The following is a 5,774-nucleotide window of genomic DNA, read 5'->3' as shown; positions in this document are numbered from 1 at the left end:
CAGTTCTGACTCAATGGCACCTGACAACAACAACAAATGTTGCTCAGCAGTTCAAACCCACCAACCTGTCCTCAGGAGAAAGATGAAGCTCTAAAGATTTTCAGTCTCAGGAACCCTAAGGAGCAGTCCAACTCTATTCTATAATGTTACTCATTATAAATCAGAATTGATTGGATAGGAGTGAATTTATAGTTATTCAGCCTCTTTTTAGTTTCATAAGCCAGGCTATCATATATTTGAAAGAGATTTCTGGAAATATTATAACTATGGTAAAATAGCTAAAACTTACTGGATTGAAAGGAGATTACATTAAAATGCTATTTTATTATTATATAAATAATAAGATATCCATATACTATCACATGGCTATCGTATGTAGTATGAAGTACACAGACAGAGAATATTCATTTAATCCTTTTAAATAAATTTTGATAAATTGAAAAGAAATTAAAGTCTTCTAAGAAAGTAAAGGAGTCCTGGTGTGGCACTGTGGGTTAATGTGCCAGACTGCAAAGTCGTTTGAACTGCAAGGTTAGCAGTTCAAGCTCACAAGCTACTCCTCGGAAATGACTCAGAAATGACTATGGGTCGGAATTGACTCAATGGCACTTAGCAACAACAACAACAAGGAAGAACAACTAAGTGAAATTCTACATATGGTGCTGGCATTCAGTTTTGAGGACTTGCAAAACCAGGCAGATTTGAACTCAGGGTTACAGAGAATACAAGACACAGTGAACATAACCCAGAGTCCAACCACAAAATGGATTATAATGTTGCTGTTAAGTGTCATAGAGTAGCTTCTGACTCACAGTGACCATATGCACAAAGAACAAACACTTCAGGTCCTACGCCAGTCTCACAATCATTGTTAAGCTTGAGCCCATTGCTGCTGCCACTGTGTAAATCCATTTCATTGGAGTGGGGTCTTCCTTTTCTTTGCTGACCCTCCACTTTACCAAGCATGATTTCCTTCTCCAGGCACTGGACCCCTGATGACATGTGTGAAGGATGATAGACAAAGCCACGCCATCCTGGCTTCTGAGGAGCACTCTGACTACACTTCTTCCAAACACAAACTTGTTTGTCTGAAATCGGCTTGAAACTCTTACAGGTCTGTGTCTATGAACTGTTGCAGCCAGTTTTGAATTATCTTTAGCAAAAATTTACTTGTATGAGACATTCGTAATATTGTTTTATGACTTCCTCATTCCATTGGGTCAGCTCTCTTTGGAATGGACACAAATAAGGGTTTCTTCCAATCTGGTGTCTATGTAGCTTTCTTCCAAATTTCTTCACATAGATGAATGAACGGCTCCCGGGCTGCATCAGTTTGTAGAAATATTTCAATTTGTATTCCATAATTTCCTGGAGTCTTGTTTTTTGCCATTGCCTACAGTGCAGACTTTCAGAACATTTGGTTCTTGATCATAAGCTATGTCTTGAAGTGTCTGAACATCAACTGTTTCTTTTTGTTACTGTGACTCACTGCATTTCTTTCATCTTCTTTTGATGCTTTCTGCATCATTCATTATTTTACCCATTTGTTGTTGTTAAGTGCCGTCAAGTCGGTTCCAACCCATAGCGACCCTGCATAGGGTTTCCAAGGAGCGACTGGTGAGCTTGAACCACTGAGCTTGTAGTTCAAACGGCTTTGCAGTCTGGCGCATTAACCCACAGCACCACACCAGGACTTTTGCCCATAGACCTCTCCAATGTTACAAAGTCGAAGTTTGAAGCTTTTTTTTTTCAGTTCCATCAACTTGAGAAATGCTGGGCATTTTCTTCCCTTTTGGTTTTCTAGCTCCAAATAAGTTTAGTGTTGGCCTTCATTTTTTTAGACATGCATAACCAGGTGAATTTGGACTCAGTGATACAGGGGACTTTTAGAGACAGTGGACACATCCCAGAACCCAAGCACAAAATGAATTATAATAGGGCACCAAAATACAGAACACAAGCTTTAGTGATTTGTGTTTCAGGGTAACAAAGCAAGAAATAAGGAAATAAAACAAGCAAATAAATAATACTGCACTTAAAACCACTTTACTTAGTAAGGAAAATTGTTTGTCAAACGAAAAAGATGACAATACCCATGGACCTCACCAGATGAAAAACACAAGAATCACATTGATTACATCTGTGGGAAAAACAGTGGAAAAGCTCAATATCATCAGCCAAAGCAAGGTTAGGTGATGACTGCAGAGTAAACCATAAGTTGTTTATATGCAATTTCAGAGTGAAGCTGAAGAAAATTAAAACAAAATATGACCTCAAGTATATCTCACCTGAATTAGATAGAGACCACCTTAAGAAGAGATTTGATGCATTAGACATTAGTGTCTGAAGACAAGAAGTTGTGGGATGACATCAAGAACATTATATAAGAAAAAAGTAAATGGGACAGGGGTAAATAGTGATGCATGCTCCACCTTGAAACAGTAGGGTTTTGTGATACAGTGATCGAGGTATAATCTGAAGAGGGGAAATAATACTAAGATTCTTGACTGTCTTATGAATATTGGTTTCCCTTGCCTAATATTTTAAAATAGACATTTGAGTAGTATAGAAATGAATGTTGAGAAACATGATTATAGAAAGCTTGCAAGCCTGTCTTGAGCCTATAACTGATTGGAATACCCTAAAATGGGTTCTAGAACTTTGCCAGTGAAACAACCCTTTTGTGGAGCCTTTGCAGTGTATAGGACCATAGATGGAATCCTGAGTCTCATCCAGAACTTTCTGAGGTTGAACATCCCACTAGAAAGGACAGATCAGCCTGGAATCACTAGAGTGACAAAAGATACATCTTCAAAGAAAGATCAGCAGGGAAAAAACAAAAATGGCAGTATGATTGGCTACTATAAGAATAAGCAAGTTGTTCTCTGGAAGCCATCAAGGCAAGCAATCAAGTCTTTTTAGGTCAAACCTCCCTCTAAGACTGAAATTCAAAGAGAACACATGAGTAGGCATGTAAGTTTACTGGCAACCACATTGGTCAACTGGTGAGTGGAAGAGGGGGAAAGGCAGCAATGAAGAAATGGACTGAATTCAACCATGTTACATAGACTTCCTTTGACCTGAAGATGAAAGAGAGAAGAGGAAGGGCTGGTTGGTCTGAAGTGTGGTGAGACCTGGGGACAGTTGAGTCCATGGAAAAGGATATAGCCACGGAGGGCTAGAGCTGAGAGTGAAGCATCCAGCTGATATGAAGTGAGGCAAGATGCACAAGAACACCCACACTTGCAGATAGTACCCATTTGATCTAGCCTCAATGGCTTGGTAATCAAAATTCGACTTGACAAAGATAAAAATCAAAATGATAAAAGAAATGAGGGTAAACTGCTACAATTTGATGAACTTGACCTATACCCATGGATGTAGAAACTCAAAATACCAACAGAAAGGGAAGGAGTCTTCACATCAAGTATCAATGCTATTCCCTCTGTATACAGGGTAGCTAAGCACAGGCAACTAAGACATTGGCTACCTAAAATGAGGGGTCTGTAAAGACATGAAGTGACTAGCTTACAAGTTTTCAAGAAGTAGTATAGTTTAAGTGTGTGGGGATGATAGAGTCCCCCTCTGAATAGTTCTTATCTTGTCTAGATGGGTCTGGTTAAAAGAGATGGGAATAAGATTCTTATGATTCAATGGTGAGTAATTGTATAATGACTACTTGCGACTGTCACAATTGTAAAGGTGGAAGTTTTGTAACAAAAACAGAGGAGTAGTTACTCTTACAGTTCAGCAACAGAAGATTCCTAGGACCATCAAGGTAGAAGAGCACAGGTGAAATGTGGGAACCTATAGAGAAAGGCTACAGCAACACTGGAGATGGAGACAGATGAGGACATGGAGAGAGGGAGCATCTGAGGACTCTAAATTCATATGGGGAGGGGGAGCTGAAAACTGGCAGGCAGGAGGCAGGCTTGCAGAGTGTGCCCTTTGGTGTTATATGCCTGAGTGCTTAGGGAAAGAAAAAAAAGAAAAAAACTGGAATGAATAGGAAGAAGTATTCTTAACTGATGGTGCATGGAGGGGATTGTAATCATTGTAATGTAAAAGAGTGTGTGATTTGTTGAATGTAGAGCTGATGAACTGCCCTGTAAACCTTCACTCAATTCACAATAAAAACATAAAAAAATTTAAATAAATAAAGTAATGTGTAGTAACCAGTAAAAGAAAGAAAGAAAGAAAAAAAAAAAAGAAAGCAAAAAGTCATTAAAATACAGGAAAGAAAGAAAAGAGCAAAACAGATGTCAGAAGAGACTCTAAAACTTTCTCTTGAATGTAGACAAGCTAAAGTGAGTGGAAGAAATAATGAAGTAAAAAAAAAAAAAAATGAACAAGAAATTTCAAAGGGCTGTTGGAGAAGATGAAAGATTTTAATGCAATGTGCAAGGACCTGAAATTATAAAAACAAAAGGGAAGAACACACAGCATTTCTCCAGCAGAAGGAACTATGGGAACTTAAGATCACATTCAAGCCATGGGTTGCAATATTGAATTATCCTATGGCAAAATGGAGTCCTGGTATGGCACTATAGAATAATTTTTGGATTGCAAGGCCATTATTTACCAAAAGCTTGGTGGTTCAAACCCACTAGTTGCACCTTGGAAACTCAAGGGCACTTAACAACATCAAGAATAATGAGCAAAATATTAAATGCATATTATCTGGGCTTAAAAAAGAAAATCAAAATAGTATCCCTGCACATTATAAAACATAAATGAAAAGCTGAAAGACTAAAGCTAAATCTCTAAGGTTCTTTAATTGTTGATCAATAAGTTAAATATATTAACAAATTTACATTATGATCAATTAAGTATACATTAGAAAATGTCTGAGAAATCAATACTGTAATCATTGTGTAAATATCTTCTTAATGGAGCCCTGGTGATAGAAAGTTAAAGTATTTTACTACTAACTGAAAGATGACCAGTTCAAATCTAACCAGCAACTTGTTGGGAGCAAGGCCTAGAATCTTTGTGTAAGTATTAAAGTCCAGAAAACCCAACACAACCAGACATTCTATTCTGTCAAATGAGGTTGCTATGAACTGCAATTGAATTCATGGTACACAGCAGCATATAACTTCTTAAGCAGTAGAGAGGAAAAAATAAAATAAAGCCAAAAAGGAGGTAAGAAATGAGGGGGTGGGGGGAGGGGGCGGGTAGAAATAGTAGGAAATTCAGGAAAAGGAAAAGAGAAAAGTGTAAAACAAATGCAAATGATAAGTAATTAGGAAAATAGTAAATGAATTCACTGCTTCAGATAAAAGAACAGCTTCTCAGGCTATTTGTTGTTGTTTTTTTTTTAATCTTAACTTCATATTGGTAATAAGAGACACTTTTAAACATCAAAATCCAGAAGGGACAGAGTGAGGCAAAGAAAAGCACACAGCTCAGCTATACTAATGTAAGAAAGTAACTATAAGGGAAAAAGTCTTACTAGAGATGAGCAGTCTCCTTATGTATCTACAATATACTTTACTTTAAAGAAATAATCTGATGGCATGATATTGGCAGTGAAAATGCATATAGCCACAGGGAATAATAGACAAATTCTCTTGGTTATTTAAAGATTTGATAAACCAAGCAAACAAAGATTAGTTAAAAATAGAGAAGATCTAAACACAATTAATAAACCTCATGCTGTGAGACTATATCAAACATTGTACCCAAGGATTGTAGAATATACTGTATTTTCAAGGATGCAATAACATTTATGGAAGCTGAGAAGTATTGAACTGTATAAAGCAAGTCCTAAT

Source organism: Chrysochloris asiatica, unplaced genomic scaffold (genome assembly GCF_000296735.1).
Source record: "Chrysochloris asiatica unplaced genomic scaffold, ChrAsi1.0 scaffold00148, whole genome shotgun sequence".
In the NCBI taxonomy this organism is placed as follows: domain Eukaryota; kingdom Metazoa; phylum Chordata; class Mammalia; order Afrosoricida; family Chrysochloridae; genus Chrysochloris; species Chrysochloris asiatica.
The sequence above is the reverse complement of the archived record's forward strand: the minus strand, read 5'-3'. Positions refer to the sequence as shown.